Genomic DNA, 18,136 nt, shown 5'->3' on the forward strand with positions numbered 1-18,136 from the left:
ACAGGTTCAGGTTCAAAACATTGTAATGGGACTGTTAAGGAGCAGGAAACGATCACTTTTTCTACAAAATCACGATTCAGCAGTTTGCAAGTTCCACTTGCTCCTATTCGTGTCGATATGCCATTTACCCTTTCCACTGCGAGCAGTGTTAATAATTATCAAGCCATAACACAGTACTGTAAAGTTCAGCAGTGCTTCAAAGGATGCATACGTAGGTGAGCATAAAACATCATCAGGCATTACATTTACACTTACAAAGTGTGTGACTCTGGTAGAAAACGAACTTCAAACCTGGCAACAGCAATTAAATTGTGCCTTGTCACATAATGGTATGCCAGGATTAACATTGCCATGAAACATGAAGCATCATCCGATTGAAGTTCATTTCACAAGTCCACCAGAACAGAGTATGCTGTGTTATTTTAAGCAAATTATGGAAGTGCTGTACAGTGTCTTGTGTCTGTACAGTTTTAAGTTAGCACAGAGCTGTTACACATTTCATTTACAATAAATGCAGAAGTCAATAAAATATGTGAAGAAGTATTTGACAGCAAAATAAATCATTAAATTATATGGGCTGGTTCATAATTGAGTCTCTTCTTAATCTACCTTTTTAATTATAGACAAATGTGAAAACAGTGACAGTGTCCTTTCCTCTAGATGTTTAACCTATTATGACAAACTGTGAAAATAAAAGATTTTATACCTTTGCTAATGTTTGTGGTTTTAAACTGTTATTTTAGTTTTCTTAATCAGTTATCTTCCATATTCTTTCTTTGAAACTTGTAAATACATTTAGAAAATAGCTTTGTAAATACTTACAGTATATTAAAAATTCAGTTTGGTCAATAAGGCCTCAAGATTGGCTCTGCTTTTTTAGCGTGAAATCTTTCAACAGCTAAAGGATACTGTCAGTTCACTGTTCAGCAGCATATACTGTAGGCCTAAATTGATAGTTCTTAACGCAGTCTTCCCAAGCATAAACTCATGTTTTATGCTGCAGCCTTTGGTTTACTTTTAGACAAAACAATGAGGCCTCTTAATATGTTAGGCTGAATTATGGGAAGAACAGCAGGAATAAAATCAAGGGCTGGGAAAAGATTGAATGAGCTTTACCTTTAAATATATATATATATATCTATCTTATTTGAATTTTTGTATTAGTTTACTGTGATTCTTTTATTGTCATTTTTCTAAACAGGTTTCACCTGAAACCATTGAAAGGGACTCAAATATGCAACACCTAATCTATTTTCCAAGGGAATTTTACCCTTGAATGGTGCTTTTTGACTGGTCAGGGTTATTTATTAAATTTTATATTTGAAAGTATTTGGGGAATTATGTAAATTCTTTATATGAATCTGTTTATTTCATGAATTGTAAATTTCATAATACTCAGTGATTGAATTGGAAGTTTAGTAAAGTCATTCAAAATGTTCAAAGTTTATAATCTGTGTGCATTTTACATATATTTTAACAAGTGCCAGAATAGTTGTATTTAATATTGTAGATATAATACTACTTGCACATCCCTGTGACAGCATTAACTTCAGTTACGCAAGTTTACATTTTAAAAAAAATGCTAAACAAACAAGTGAGCCTGGGACACGTGTTCCTGTATTTCGTCAGGGGGTGTGAAGCTAAGTATCGCTAACTGAGCAGGTTTGCTTCCAGTTCACTAAGTGACTCCTGCTATGGTAGATACAATGAACTGCTGTCTCTCCCATTTACATATGCTACGAATTCAGCCGTTGGCCTTGCATTGCAAGCCTCTGGTTGTCTGTCTGATTAGAGGTAGAGCTCTTGCACGATTTTAACAGTGTTTGTTTCTGACTGAAAAACTGTATTTTTAAATAACTTTTATTTGTATGGTTGTTTTTCATGATAAATAATTGAACAGTTTGAATGACTTGACTTGGTGTCATTATCTTGCAATATAAACCGGTAACCTCACAACTCCACACTTCATCACCATATGAAGTAAATGAAGCTAGCTAAGCTGATGCTGTAACAATTAATAACTTGCCATTAAGGATTATTTTATAGCATGAATTTTAAAATATTTATTCAAATGATATTTTACTCCTGTATTCACTTTGTTTTTAGATTTGTGACATGAATATTTCAGTGCTGCTTTATTTTGTTCTGATGAATTTGTTTCTTGCTTGTAAATTGCTTTTTTTATGGTATAAAGTCAATGGGAATTGCTGTTTGTAAATTAAAATGCTTCTAGAGCAAATCTGTGGTGTCGGTGTCTGCATTTAGGTATTTAATTACTAAGGGACTTGCATTTTAGATGCTTCTCCCAAAGTGTTATAAAGAGTTGCAGTTTAATACTCGTATACCAACTAGGAATCAAAAATCTTTAGAGACAGACTACTCAAAGTTTCCCTTTTTTGCCAGCATTGCTGGTTTAGCTCTGCACAGATGATCCTTTGAGTTTTGCACGCCAAAACCTTTTCCAACTGTCAAAGCAAACCAAAAAACCTGGCCAGGTGGTGGCAATCTGTCCGACACCAAGCCAGAGACAAGTCGGTTGGGTAGGGAGTTGACGTTTAATTTCCACAGCAGCATTTGCATTTTATGTTGTGCCATAGGTAACAGTAGAGCTAACAGTGTTCTCGGCAAGTGTCGGGTGCAGCTCCTCCCAGCCCACAAGCTTGAATTTAAAAAGAGTAGCCAGCAACTGCTCGGTTGCTTTCGGCTGATCGCGCAGCCTTAGCTTGCTTCATGGCAGCGGGCTGTCGGCAGCTCTTGAGGTGCCTTTGTAACAACAGCTTCTTGGAGGAGTTGGTACATCCTCAGCCAAGTCGTACATATCACTAAGTTGCTGAGGTAGACTCCTGCTTCCTGGGACAACTGGAAGTTTGCAGAATTTTTGCTTTATATTCATGAAAACACAGTTGATACTATTAGATTTGGTTAAAATTTACCAACATTTTTGCCAGTTTTTCTTTGTGTATGAGATGCATGCTAGCAAAGACTTATGTTCTATAATAAAGCTGAATTAAATTCAAATGAGTTTTAAACTCCCACGACAGCAGAGGTCTGTTTATGTGATGCTAATGCAGCTGAAGAATATCGTTCTCTTGACTGGCTCTGGGGTTTGGGGGGACGGGGGTTTTTTGGGGGGGTTGGTTGCCCCTGAGACCCTATGTGCAGGTTCAGAATGACTGTTTTAGCAAAACATCTGTTCAAATCCCCTTGCTTATAAGGTCTGAAAACTCAGGTAATGCAGAATGGGGTAAACAAGATGCGACTGTTAGGAGAGGAATAAATGTCATGTTGCTTTTACCTGGTGAGCAGAGAGACAGAACATAGCATAGTTCTTATATTCCCCTCCACACCTTTGGGTTTTTTTGTCTGGAGTTGGTAATTTGTTTCATCTTGCCAGGTAGCCATAGAGGTTAGAAATAAGATGTAGCAAGGTTGTATCCATGGAACTTGAGGCAGTTAACTTGTAGAGCCAAGCTGCTCGCCAGTTCGCTCAGAAAATACTTGCTGTGCTTCCTTCGTTACAAGCGTCTATCTGCAGACCAGATATACAAGCAGCTTTAGCTGTTTCCTCTGCAGACTTTTGAGGAGTTGGGAAGAGCGTGAGTTGACATGATCCCCAACGATTGCGTTATAAACGCCATGGGTAGGTTTACGGCAGATAGTCTGCTGGCACAGATGTTACATGGCGCTGGGCACCTTGTGGAAATTGCTTTTAGTATGCAGAAGGGGCTGCACCACAGCATCAGTCACGGGCCCCAGTATCTCTTAGCTATTTCTGTTTGAAGGCAAGCGTAAAGTTTCCTCCTTGATATGGCTGGCTGCTTTTTACTTGCTGTAGTCAAGCAAAACAAACATGCTGTGTTTTGTTTACCATGCTATGCAAGTGCAATCTATGTTACGGAGTTCTAGATAAATTTACCCTTTAGAACACATACTGTTCCTAAGGGCATCAAACTTTTTGGGAGCGATGGGGGAAGGGAAAGTAATTAGGAACTTCTTTCACAGAGAAGTGGTACATGTCTGGTGCTTCTGGAAATGGGGTTTTCAGCAAGAACGGGATGTATGTCTTTGCACCATCAGAGCGACATACATGCCTAATGTGTGCTATACCATCTGGATAGTGTGCCCTATAGCACGGGTGGTACTGGGAATTATAAAAGTAACTTAAATTGTTAATGAAATAAAACATTCTTTCCTTTAAATTGCATTTTTTCAGTACGTTTAAAAATTTTATTCTTTTGAAAAGCACAAAATTGTGGCACTAGCAAATGTAAATATGCCACTATGGGTAGCGGTAAACTACTGGTCCTGGTCAGCTGTCCCTGAATATAGTGGAGTTTGGTCAAGGGCATTAGAGAAAAGTCGTACTTTTATGAAGGTTCATACTTCTATGTCCACTGTGCAACCTGAGCTTTTTTTCCTAGTTACATAAGAACTATGTGTATAGGAGCTAATAATGCTGAGTGGGCATAAGCGATCTCCCTTTCTGCCAAACATCTGGAGTTCTGGCATCAGAAAAAAAGGGTAAAATAGTACCAGGGAAGATATTCTTCTGTATGACAGAGTGTAACAGAATGCTTACGAAGGCAGCACAGAGCTCTGGAAAAGTGTCCATCTGTACTGCCATAGTACAATAAATCAGACTCATGTTTAAGACAGACATGTTTCTATATGACTTTCCCAGAACTCTTGTACTGCGTAAAACAAAAGACAACAGATGTAGACAGGAGAGGAAAAGATAAAAGGGTTTTGGTCAGAGGGGCGAGTTGCAGTCACCCACAGCGGACTTCTTCTGGCATTGAAACAAAGGAGGTTTTTGAAGGATGATTTTTTTAGGCAATTTTGCAAAGTTGATGGAGAATTCATCAGTATGAGGCAGTATCAGAGAAAGTACAAAGGTGCTTGCTTGAAAACATGGTAAGCAGGCAAAGGACAGTGACTCTGGCTAGACAGAAGTGAAATGTGATGATAAGAAAATAGATATATTGAAGATTAATGGAAAAGCCCTTAGAAGTGAAGATACGCTGTTGCTTTTGGAATAGGAAACTTGGGAAAACAATGAAGGGATATGACCAAAACAACAAGATTAGAAAACTATCTTTGTAGGTTTAATGAGTCAAAACTTGTCAGGCTAGTCAAATAAAGCTGAAATGATGATGTCACAATCCAATTTTCACACCATGTAAAACACAGTGCCTATCACTTCAAGAGCCATTCATAATACATCAGAAGACTTCACAGTATCTGAATAGTCTTTCTTAAAATTGGTTTCTCTCCTTTTATAGAGAGGAAAAACTCTTCTGATACAAAGATGGGGAGTTCCACCATGCTCAGATAGGAGATGACACAGGTCAACTGCCTGTGTAAACTGGCTGGAAGCTTAAAGGAACCCTTCTTTGTCTGGTTTGTCCATGTGAAGATGTGGAAATAAGAGAAATTGTAGTGGTGTATATATTATTTTTAAGATTTAAAAAATGTCTCTAAGGCTATGAGAATAATTCCGCTATTCTTTGCACTTAACACTTAGGAATTATTCAGGTTTTTCTTTAACTTCCTTTTTTCTAGCTAACCTTATGCTACATTTTTGCTGCATGGGATTCTAACTTCATCTGGTTCTATCTAGGGATACACCATTGACCTTGGGTAGTTCATATTTGTTTAAAGTCGCAATCCATGGCAATAATTACAGTGCCATAGAACAGTATGTGTGGTTAAACTTCAACTTATCTGCTTGTTTAGAGTTTGTCCCTAATAACTTGGAAAATACTTTAGGCTCTTTCAGCAGACATATCCAATAAAAGAACTGTATTGCGTAAACTAAAGTAACTTACTTCCAAAGCACTAATTCAATAAAGCCCAAAAAAGGTTTTCTCTAAATCAGTCTCAAGCAATGCTGACAGACAGATGCACACACAAAAAAGTTGCATTACTGAAACTACTTAATTGTTCATCATTTTAAATAACAGAACTTCTTGATCCAAGGTAACACTAAGCCTGAACAGCTTATCAGAACTACCTTGATTTAGTTCATTTTGCCTGCTTTCATACATAGTAGAACTTGCTTCCCTAAACCATGTCTGTACTTTCAGTAGAATAAATATTATAAGCAGGGACTTATCTGTTGGTTTATGGGTATCCACCATTCTAAATCTACTCTAGCTATTGTGTATAGATGTTCTTGTAATATAAAGATTTACAGGACGTTGCTCAGCACTGCTATATATCTCCTTTGCTGGAAATTACCATTTATGTAGCAGGGTCAGCAGAAGGAAAGATGTGGCTATTCCCATGCAAAGCCTTATGTGGGGATGGGATAAATATCAGAGGATAGTAGAATTAAACAGCAACAGTAGAAGTATTGACAAAGGTTCACTCAAAATCCTTTAAGAGATGCAAAGTTCTGTTACTCTAAATGGAATATTAATTCTGAATTTAATTACTGACAATTTCAGCATCAATTTGTATTTTTTTACCCAGTGCCAGTATATCTTTGATGCATTTTAATGGTTTGCTATTTATAATGCTAATATTAATGCTATTTATATTAATTTATAATCCCCACTATCAATACAGGCTGCGGGATGAAGAGATTGAGAGCAGCCCTGCCAAGAAGGACTTGGGGGTACTGGGGGACGAAAAATTGGACATGAGCTGGCAATGTGCACTTGCAGCCCAGAAAGCCAACCCCATCCTGGGCTGCATCCCCAGCAGCGTGGGCAGCGGGGCGAGGGAGGGGATTCTGCCCCTCTGCTCCGCTCTGGGCAGACCCCACCTGCAGCCCTGCGCCCAGCTCTGGGGTTCCCAGCACAGGAGAGACATGGAGCTGTTGGAGCAGGGCCAGGGGAGGCCACAAAAATGATCAGGGGGGTGGAGCCCCTCTGCTGCGGGGCCAGGCTGGGGGGGCTGGGGGTGCTCAGCCTGGAGAGGAGGGGGCTGCGGGGAGGCCTGAGTGCGTGTGGCCTTGCAGTGCTGAAAGGGGGCCTGTAAGAGAGACAGGAGAGACTTTTTACCAGGGCCTGTAGTGACAGGACAAGGGGCAATGGTTTCAAACCAAAAGAGGGTAGATTTAGATTGGGCATAAGGAAGAAATTTTTTATGATGAGGGTTGGTGAGGCACTGGAAGATGTTGCCCAGAGAAGCTGTGGATGTCCCATCCCTGGAAGTGTTCAAGGTCAGGTTGGATGGGCTTTGAGAGACCTGGTCTGGTTGAAGATGTCCCTGCTCGTTGCAGGGGGGCTGGAACCAGATGATCTTTCAAGGCCCCTTCCAACCCAAACCATTTGAGAATTCTGTGATTCTATGAATGCTCTGAAATACCTCAACTTTTCTCTTTGCTGGCACATCTGAATTCAGCATCAAGGGAAAAACAGACTCTGAGATTGAATACTTGTTAAAAAGGTGCCATAAAAAACCCCACTTTTAGCAAAGCAGGAGGTAGAAGACAAAGATTTTGTAATGAAGTTAAGGCAGCTAAGGAAAAAAAACTGGTTTCGGTTAAAAGAACCCAGTTCTGTTCAACTGATCTTTGTGTACATGCAGACACACTCCACATTGTTTAACTTTTCGTAATGCAAACTTCTTGAGAACAGCTTGAGGGGAAGCTAGAATAGCCAATGAACATGACATATAGAATTTATTTTCTTTCCGCAATAATCATGCAGGAAAAGCGGGGCCTGATCCCATGGATGCTACATTCCATTAACTATATGAAATAGCATATTACAGTTGTATTGTGCATGGATTTAGGAAAAATTTAAATTGAATATGCAATCAAATGTCAGTTGAGCTATAGACAGAAACATTTCATTAAAATTTTGGGAAATTATACGGCTTATGGCATTATCTAAAGTGACATTATTTGGCTATGCATTTTTCCAACCTTTTCACATAACTCGGTACAGTACAACCCTAAATCCCGTCTATGCATTTTTTTCCACCAGAGGGTGCTGGCCAATTTTTTAAAATATGTGTTACATAGGGATTATTTAAGCTGCTGTACATAGCAGAAACCTGAAAGGGCAACTAAGAAAGAAGTTTCCAGTCTTCATTTATTATGACACCCTCAACAGGAGCTGCTGCTGAGTAATTCCTTTCTTAGCAGGCAAGTGTTTATATCCAGGATTTCAGAGGGTGTCCTGCTGTAATTCGCAAGACCTATTGAGGCAGTGGACATTGTCACTTTGCAGTACTTAAAGCATCAGTTTGGAAACTCTGGCTTAGAATCTCGTAATTATTAGGAAAAGAAGTAACTAGCTTTCAGATTGTTTTTTCTGAATCCTTGTAGAAATACCAGTAGCTCTCTCTATATATAATTTAAAGAGGACTGCGGCCCATGAACTGCTGTTTAATGTCCTGGCATAGTGATATAGGACAGAGTGGAAAACGTTTTCCCAGAGAATCCTGTACTCTTGCTCTAGTGGGAGCTGATGCTAGAAGTTTTAGAGGAAAATGCATGTAGCTTAGCAGTACCAATAGGATAAACTCTAATAAGTGAAGAATAGTCTATGCCTGTGAAATGACTGGAGATTCATATGAAATTAATTTTAATCCTTCAGCCATTCTGAGGGGGCAGGAAACGTAGGGAAAATACCTTTCCATGTAGTGTATTTAGCTTTGATGTGGATACTGGAGTTGCGAGCATCAGTATTCACAAGCAGATCCCAAATCTATGTTTAAAGTTATTGTTATAGTTTATTCTCAAAATTCATCTTTCTGCTTTGGAAAGAAAGCTCATACGTGTTTAATTGGGATGTCTGAAGATGTTTAAGCTGCTCTGGATTTGACAGTCATTGAAGACCTTTAGTAACTAGGAGATTGGAAAGACAACTTCTGAATGTATTCTGGACATCAAGTAGTTCTGAGAAACTTCCCCTGAGTAACCTCACGAGGCTTTTGTTCTCTCACGTACAAAACTTCAGTCTGATGGACTGGAAAGCAATCGCGTGCGTAGCCACCAATTCACAGAGCAAGTGTTTTCCCTTTAGTGACGCTCGCAGGCTACCTACCCGCTGAATATTGCTTTTAGAGAAGCCGCAGTTCAGAGAAAGATGCGCCTTCCTTTTGCCATGTAGCGTCAAGCACCGAGGGTTGCCTGCTGTACCACTTCTAAAAGAGTTAGAGCACGTAGCATGCGGCAAATCTAACCGCACACAGCTCGGTGGAAATGTTCTCACTTCCAGGCAGCTCCAAGAAGCCCGCCAGGCCCTACTTCATTGCCTTGGGAGAGGACGTTGCTGTCACCGCCAGACGCCGCCAGCCCCGCGCTTGCAGGTGAACGTGGGCCCGGGTTTGCTTTGGGGGCTGAGATGCTCTCTGGCACGCCGGGCAGGACGAGCAGCAGCCCGCGCCGCAGCCGGCGGTGAGCGGCTAAAGACAAGCGCTTGCTCGGCCCTGCGCGCGGCCCTTGCCGCCTCTCCTGGGGCGGGCCTGAGCCGGCCCGAGCGGCACCGGCGGAGGGAGCAGGGCGCGCTGCTCTGCGGCGACGGCGCCGGCCGCGCCGGGGGCCCGGGCTGCGGCCCGCTGGGCCCCTCCCGCTGAGGGGCCACCCCACCGCCCCGGCCCCGCGGCCTGCCTCCGCCCAGGGAGCCGCCCTCGCCGGGCCGCGCTCGCCGGGCCGCACGGTGCCTCCGCGCCCGCCGGCAGGGATGGCGGTGAGGGCGGCGGGGCGGGGGGCGAGGGCGGCGGGGCGGGCACTGAGGGGAGCACTGAGGGGAGCACTGAGGGGGGCTCTGAGGGGAGCTCTGAGGGCGGGCTCTGAGGGCGGGGCGGGCACTGAGGGGAGCACTGAGGGGGGCTCTGAGGGGGGGCTCTGAGGGCGGGGCGGGCACTGAGGGGGGCTCTGAGGGGGGGCTCTGAGGGCGGGGCGGGCACTGAGGGGAGCACTGAGGGGGGCTCTGAGGGCGGGGCGGGCGGTACTGAGGGAGGCCGTGCGGGCGGGCGGGGCGGGGCGGCGCGGCGCGGCGCACCTGCGGGCGGCGGCTCCTGCGCAGTGGTTGCGCGCTCGCACGCTCCCGCCCCGCCCCGCCCCGCGCCGATTGGCCATCGCTCCCGTGCGGAGCAGCGGTTGGCCGGCGGGCCCGTCAGTCCGGCGCGCCCCGTCCCCTCCCCTCGGTCCCCCTCAGCCGGCCTGGGCCTCGTCCTCGGCGGCGGCAGGCGGGGGGTGGGTCCGGCGGCGCTGAGCGCGCCCCCCTGCCCCGGTGCCGGCGGGGTCCCCGCGCCGAGAGGGCTGGTGGGCGACGCCGCTCCCTGGACAGGTGAGGCGTGGACGAGCCCTGCGCGCCTGGCGGGACAGGTGGGACCCGGCCGCTCCCCCGCTACCAGCGCTGGCGCGGGGCGGCTGCGCCCACCCTGCCCCTCCCCGCCCCGCCGGGCCCGTCCGCCGCAGCCCTCCGCCCGCCGTCCCCGCTTTGGGGTGCGCTGCGGGGGGAGCTCTGCGGCGGCGGGCCCGGCCGGGAGCCCACCCTCCAGGGGCGCGCCGCTTGCGGGAAGCCCGCGGCTCCCGGCCCCGCGGAGGCGCAGCCCGCCTCTGCTGCCGGCGGCGGCGCGGGCCCGGCGCGGCCTCCAGCGCGGCCCGCGGGCAGGTGCGCGGGCGGGGGGGCCGCGCCGCTCCCCGCGCCCTCCGCCGCCAGGGCCCTGCCCGTGGGCGCCGGGCCGGGCTCGGGCCCCGCCGGGCCGGGGCTGGGGGCGGGCGGTGCCCGCGCTGTGAGCGGCCGCTCCGCGGCGCGGCCTGGGGGCGGCGGGCCCGGCCGGGCAGCCCCTCGGCTCGGCAGCGGCCTCTCGGCCCGTCGCCGGCGGGCGGTGCGGGGCAGCCGCGTCACGCTGCCGTGCTGGGGCGGCGCGCTGCCCGCCCCCGGTGCCCTCCGCCCCTCCGCGCCCGGGCCTCGGCGGGGGAGCGGCCGCTGCCGGCCCGCGCCGTGAGCGCAGGTGTTTGGCCGCTGGGTCGGGTTTCCGAGGCGTGAAGGGGGCAATGAAAGGGGGGGTTGCTCCTTGGGCGCCTGGATTCGGGGGTGCGGTGCCTCCCGAGCGGCGGCAGGCCATGGGAGCCGGCTTTCTGAGGGGCCTGTTTGTCGTGTGGGGTGGCGGGGGGAGCAGATGAGAACCTTCTGGTTTGGCCACATCCCCCACGGGACTTTGGGAATACGTTTGAAAACTGTTTGCATATCATGTGAATGATACTGTGCAGATGCTGTTCAGGAGCCTTGGTTGGCCGAGATCTGTTTTCAGATCACTTCAAATAATTTTTGGTCTGGCTTCAGCAGGCTTCAATATGCCTGAGATTTTGGCATGTAGCGGAGGAGGAACTGTTGACGTTCTCGGCTGTAGAACCGCAGCATGCCTTTTGTCTGTAGTCTGTTGTTCTGAGCCCAGGAAAACGCAACATATGTACTCTCTTGTCTTAGTGCTGAAAAAAAATTAAATCTGGGTTGGTTCCTCTTACGATGTGGAAAGATACTCCTTGCTTTAAAGACTGTCTAGTTGAATGTAGCAATCTGTGCCTTTTATGTCCAACAGATGCTTTTAAAGTCAGAATTGTTTTCCTGCTGAACATCCATGCTGTGCCTAGTAGTTATTTGTCATGTGTGAGAGGGAGAGGAAGAGTGTGTAATAAGGACAGAACTGCGTGCGCTTGTTCGTTCATTTTCTGTATGTTGTCCGTCCTGCATGGTGCAGCAGCAGCTTGAAGAAAAATATTAGAAAACTCTTATTTTAACCAAGTAATTTTTTTCATTTTTCTGTTTGTTTACCTTATTTTAGTAAAGGGGTGATACCTAGAAATCAGGATGGGCGGTAGTTATGAGCTTTGCTTTTTGTTCCATGTAAACTGTATTTCTAGGCTCTTAGCACATTTTATTAATCAAACTTTACATGTGGGTATTATAGAGTATTTAAAAGCATCACTAATGAGCACTTTAGGAAATGAAAGATTTAAATTTATCATGTATACAAATGTAGAATATCTTTAAAGCAAACTTATATAGAAAGCACAGCTTTTGTCAGACTATGAGACTGAGAACCTTATTCTTTAAACCAAAAGTCTTTAAGTGGCCATATTTGCTGTATTTTGTATCCCAGTGTTTTCTGAGACTAACAATGGTGAAATGGAATTGTGTTTATTTTTAGTTTTTCAGTCTCTTTGATTAATGTGTTGTATTTACAGTCAGCAAAAGCTCATCTTTCTCAACTGCCAAAACCTATGGTTTTTGTAATTAAACTCCAATTTTCAACAACATTTCTCTGTCCAAAACTTCTATTCTGCAAATTTTTGCTCCCATTTTTCATCAAACTTGGGGTATTAGCCCATATGGAACAGGGGGTGGGGATTCAACAGAGAGATAGTCCCATTTAAAAGTCACGCGTTCCGTTCCTGTGATGCTTCAGAAGAGTAACACTTTTCATCAGCAGCTCAAACTGACTTAGTTTCAAAATGGAGGTGTTTAGAAGCAAAAATGAATATATAAAAATGGGAGTAGGGGAACTAGGTAGCAATTGTATAAACTGGAATTTTTGAAGTACCATACATGAAAAAGTAATCAAAGATTTTGGAGCCAGTTGTACTTACTAGAGCTCAGGATGGCAAGGAAGAATTGGTACCTATTCTGGAGGAAGCAGGGAGGAAGCTTAGCAATATGTTTGTCTATTGCTTGGCAAATTTGGGAAAACCATGAACGTCTGTATAACAAAAATTTTTCTTCTGCTAAAAAACAGGGTGTTGTATCAGGTAGGAACTATGAAATATTTTCCGGTTAATAAATGTCGGACAGTATCTCCTGAGGATAAACAATTTAAAAGTCTGAGAACCAGTTTTCTTCTTATATTGCTAGATACCAGTTGAGAACTCTGGTCTGCCACTCCTGATTTTGAAGACTGAGAGTTACAGTGTTGAGCTAACAAAAGGCGAGTGCTCCATAAAGCTTATTCCTTATTGTTACCTTGGTTATCCATATCAAACAAAATAATAGGGGAAAATAGCATGGGCTTTATTTAATAATATGTTGAAGAACAGAAATACTGGGGTAGTTAGGCAACATGGTTCTGTGAGACATTTGTCTTGCTAACCAAACCTAACTTTGTTCTTGTATGCAATTGTAGGTTGAATTGACCAAGGTAACTAGGTAAAAACTATAAATATGTTTACTTCATCAAGCACGCTGACTGTGATACTCAGGTTTAAAAAATAACAACATATTATGCTTTTAGTAACAAACACAGTAAGGGGGTGGTTTACTGTCTATCTGATATATTGGTACTAGCTGCTTATGAAAGAACTGTTTTTTAATAAGAATATATCTACAGGGAGTTGTGCTAGGTCTGACAGTGCACAACTGCATCAGTGATATGGCAATAAATTTGTGAATGCCACGGTTAACATCTGTAAATGCCACAACTTGTTATAAACATGAACAGTTAAGACAGTCGGTCTGAACAGGGTGAAGTAGACCACTGGGCATGCTATATATTTCGATAGAGTTTGTGTTAAGGTCAAACTAATTTTTGTATTGAAGAGGAACTGTAGGCTCCATTTAAAGTACAAGGCAATGTGTTTTGAGGAGCAGACATTCTGCATATGATGGAGGCAGTCAAAATAAGTAAACAATGCAACAAGAACTGTCGGCCATGTTACAGGAGAAAAGGGTTAATTCTATAAATAAATAGACAAGGAGGTCATGAACAGAATTAGCAAGAAGATTTAAAGTTCTAAAGCGTTTGGTGGAAATGATACTGGATTATAATGCACAATTTTGATACCATTATTTTAAAAAGGAACGTGAAAGTTCTGAGTGCCCCAAAATTAGCAGTAAAAATGTTTTAAGAATTTGTGATGAGAGACTTAAAGAGCAAGATCAGCCTAATTGATTAAATGCAGGATCAAGGAGGGTCTTGAGCACAAACCAGAAATGTTTGCGCAGTCAGCCTCTTCAAAATAGGCAAGAGAGGTATCTATGAGAGCATCAAAGTGATCAGAAAAGTGTTAGTGATAGGGTTGTATATGAGAAGACCAAAGAACAAGCATGCAGTGGGTGTATATCTTGAACGGTGTGTGGTGTTCTTCTATCCCCATCCTCAAAAGGCTGTGAGAAAATTAGAGAAGCTACAGAGAGGGGCAGTGGGGCTGAAATGAAGGATGTGGTTGACTTACAAGGAGTAAACTGTAACTTGACTAGGAGCCCTTAGCCTACAACAGATGTCTGCGAGAGGGCACGGTATCTTTCTAGCATCATGAATTGCGAAGATGAGCAGGAAAGATTGGTTTTTTACTTGTCATCTGTAATGCAAGAACCAGAGGGCATAAAGTAAGACTAACAAAAGCTAGCTTCAGGAGCAGACATTTTTCACAGAAACGTTAATTTTTCTCATAAGCTGCAGGACTTCTCATTAGAAGATGTTATAGATGCTCCAAGATTTGGGGGGGGGAGGGAGGGGGAAACAAACAAACACCTTTGTATCCAGTTGCTTTGCAAATATACTCTTGTAAGAAGGAAGTCTAGAGGGAGTATTAGGTGCGAAGATTTTTATCTGTGACTTAGGAAGTCCCTGAACTGCAAATCATGATAGACTGGAAAAAATATTTTGAAGAAGTAATGCTACGTGGTTTCCCTCACTTTCTGGTTTCGGGTACATTCTACCTATGAACCAGTATGGAGTTTGGAAGCTGTGCTGCACAGATGATTAGGCTCTCCTGGTAGAGCTGCTGTTACATTCAGAGTGCAAACAAATGAAACTGAAGCCAAAACACTTCAAATAAGAAATTAGGACGCAGTTCCAGAGCAAGAAAACGGGAGACTTCAGGTCTCTCCATTCTCTTTCAGGAAAAACATCCTGTGTTCATTTTGAGACAATTTTTTGAGGCCAACACACAAACAACTGGGTGAAATTTAAAGACCTGTCACCAAAAACTGAAGATCAGACTAAGTGATTTTAATGATCTCTTACAGCTTAAATTGCTCTGAGTAGAAGTTTAGACGTAATAGTGCTGTAACATAGAATCATAGCACATGCTGAGTTGGAAGGGGCACACAAGGATCATTGAGTCCAACTCCTGACTCCACACAGGGCAACCTAAAAGTTAAACCATACATCTAAGTGTTGTCCAAATGCTTCTTGAACAGTTATGCAAAACTTAATCTAAGACATTTAGGGTGGGATGTGGAACAGTATGCTTAGGTATTCACAGGCTCTAGCTTGGACTGAAATTATGTCAAGGAAAACACACAGCTTTTAGAATAAGGAATTACTCTAGTCATAGAATAATGTAATTTGGGAGGAATCTCCAAAGATAATCTAGTCCAAATCCCTGCTCAAAGCAGGGCTAGTTTAGAGCAGGTTGTTCAGTGTCTTCCTGAGTGTTGAATTTTGAGATTCCATAACCTCTCTGGGCAACTTTTTCCAATGCCCAAGCATTTTCATGGTGAATGTTTTTTTTCCTGACATGTGATTGGGATTTACCTTCCTGTGACTTGTCTCTTTTGCCTCTTGTCTTTCCATTGCTTGCCTTGGAGAAAAGTCTGGTTCCATCTTCTCTGTAATTTCCCATTAGGCAGTTAAAGCCAGCAACAAGATCAGTCCTTAGCGAGCATACTCATTTTAAGATTAACAAACCCAGTTCTCTCAGCCTCTCCTCTTGCATTTGAACTTTCTCATTTTTTGTCAATGAAAGCCTAACTTTCAGTTGGCCTTTATGTCATGTATGTTCTGTTTCCTGAGCAATATGCTAGATACAGTCTTCAGCCAGATTTGTTTTCTGAAACTACATTAGGATGGCTTTCAAGAAATTTCTCTTATTTAAACAGACTAATGCTTGGTTTAATATTACTTCAATATCTTAAGATTTATCTTATAAATGCCATTTTCAAGTGATTGAAAATGAATAGCAGAAAGGTTTAGGTAACTTTTTTTTATATTAATTCGTGTTTTCAGATTTTAAATGTTGAATAAAAAATTCTCCACCTGGTATGTGAATGTAGACTCCACTCTTGTGTTTTTACCAAAGGAAAGAAGACTGCTTAAATAACACAGTTAAATTATGCTGCTTTGAACGATTTTCTTTTATGACTACATCTGTTGATTTCATAAGCAGTCAGGAAAAGATATTCAGAAGTATCACCTCTCTTAAGCAACTACAAGTATTTTTAACAAAGAAAGGAAACTAGTGTTTTAAAAAAAGAAAGTGTGTCTTTTTTCATGTTGGGATCTGAAAGCAATTTCCTGTTTTGCAGAAATGTCTCCAAAATAAACCTTTAGATACTCTCTTATGGAACATGTTGCACCAAAGAAATTGAGGAAGATGGAAAGTTAATGGAAGCTTTAATAGTTCCTGTAGCGAGTAATATGAAACATAAGCATTTTGCACTATTTTACAGTTACCCAAGACATGGTTTGAGGTTATCTAATTTTTGGTAGGGTTTTTTTTCAATTCCTGTCATCCCTTTCTATACATAGTCCTAAACATTTTCCTTGCCTCAAAGCATTTCATCAGCTATAGCGGATAACTGGATTATTGTAAAAAAATATTTTTACTGGGTTTGTTGTGTGAAACACATGCTTCAAATTGAATGAATGTTAGTCTCATTAGAAGTTGTTCAGGTAATTTGTGGCGAGGTGCGGAGGTCTTCTTTAATGCAGGATTCCAAATATTGATGATTTTTTTCCAACAAGAGGCCGTTTTCCTCCCTGTTTATTAATGTTTTCATGGTCTTCTGTTTGCTGACATCAGGTGGCATGTCTGTCCCTGATAAATTCTTTCTGTCTGCCTTATTGATGTCTGTCTTCAATACCAAATGACCATTGAGTATTAACAGCATGGGGGAGGGGTGGAGAAAGAGGAAGAATTAATGCTGCCTAATTGAAAAGTTCAGATACACTGGAGACTGCCAGCATGGAGTTTGCAAAGACAATTGTTTCAGATGTATCAAAATTTTACTTGGAAGTTTAGTTTTCAAAGCCATTCAGAGTGAAAGAAGTAAACAGAATAGAGCCCACATATGGAGACACACACACACAACACAAACTTCATTGCCAGGGAACAAATCTGATTGACAAAGCTGAGATGGGATGCGAACATAACGTTATGTCTGTAATTTTTGTTGAATTACTCATGCTAACTCATTTGTAACTTGTCATTTTGATTCTTTTGTGAGCTAGGATCATTTGCTTGTGCAGGGAGTGCCTGCTGTATGTATACTTGGAGTTTGGATGAGTTTTGAGTGTATGTTGCTTTTCCAGCAAAAGATAGCTTGCTTTGCCAGTAGAAATTACATTAATTTAACGACTAGAAGATACACATTTTTGTAAGTGAAGGTTCCTTAACAATAGAAGAATAGAGACTGTAGAAGAGGCAGAGTAGTAACACCATGTGATCTGCAGTGATTTTTAACTTTATCAAAGCAATGTGGGCTTTAATGGGATTTTACTGTCAGTTTCCTCATGAGAGTATCTGTCTTTGAGATGATTTTCTTTTCATTTGATGTATAATTGTCTTAAATATTAGCTGTTATGAAAATTGGTATAAGGCAAAAGAGGGGAAAGGGAAGGGCTATGCCTAAATATCACCAAAGTGAGTTACCTAAACAGTATTTTCTCAGGTTTGTTGCTGATCATGTTTGGTGGAAGAGCTGTGGCTTAATTTGCTGATACAGAGAAAGAAGAATGATTGTATTTGATTTTGTGTCCATTCTGCTTTGTTTAGTTAAGTCTTGAGGAAAATTAAGTGAGAATGAGTAGCATTTACCGTTCATAAAGCACCTTGAAAGAAGTGATTAAAACCAATAGGCAAAGCCGAATCAGCTTGAATGTTGTGTTGATTGACAGAGTGAGGAAGAGTTACAGGTACATATTTGGGGAATATTTAGTGATGGAATTCCTAATATGTTGCTCTTCCCTCTGTGATGTGTTCTTTAGTTCTTTTGAGTTTTGGAATTTGTCACATACCAATGAAAACAGAATGGGCAACTAGCCATCAAAGCTGGGAGGGAGAGCTAAGAATAAAAACAACCAGAGTGCATATTGCAGGTAAGGAATGCACGGTTTGAGAAGAACTGAGTTATATAATAAATGTCACCATAATCCTGTTTCCTGTTAATTTACAGGAATGTCATGCTTTTAAACAAGAGATAAACCTGCTGAATAGCCAGAGCTAGACCCA

This window comes from Pelecanus crispus, chromosome 9 (assembly GCF_030463565.1).
Source record: "Pelecanus crispus isolate bPelCri1 chromosome 9, bPelCri1.pri, whole genome shotgun sequence".
Lineage (NCBI taxonomy): Eukaryota > Metazoa > Chordata > Aves > Pelecaniformes > Pelecanidae > Pelecanus > Pelecanus crispus.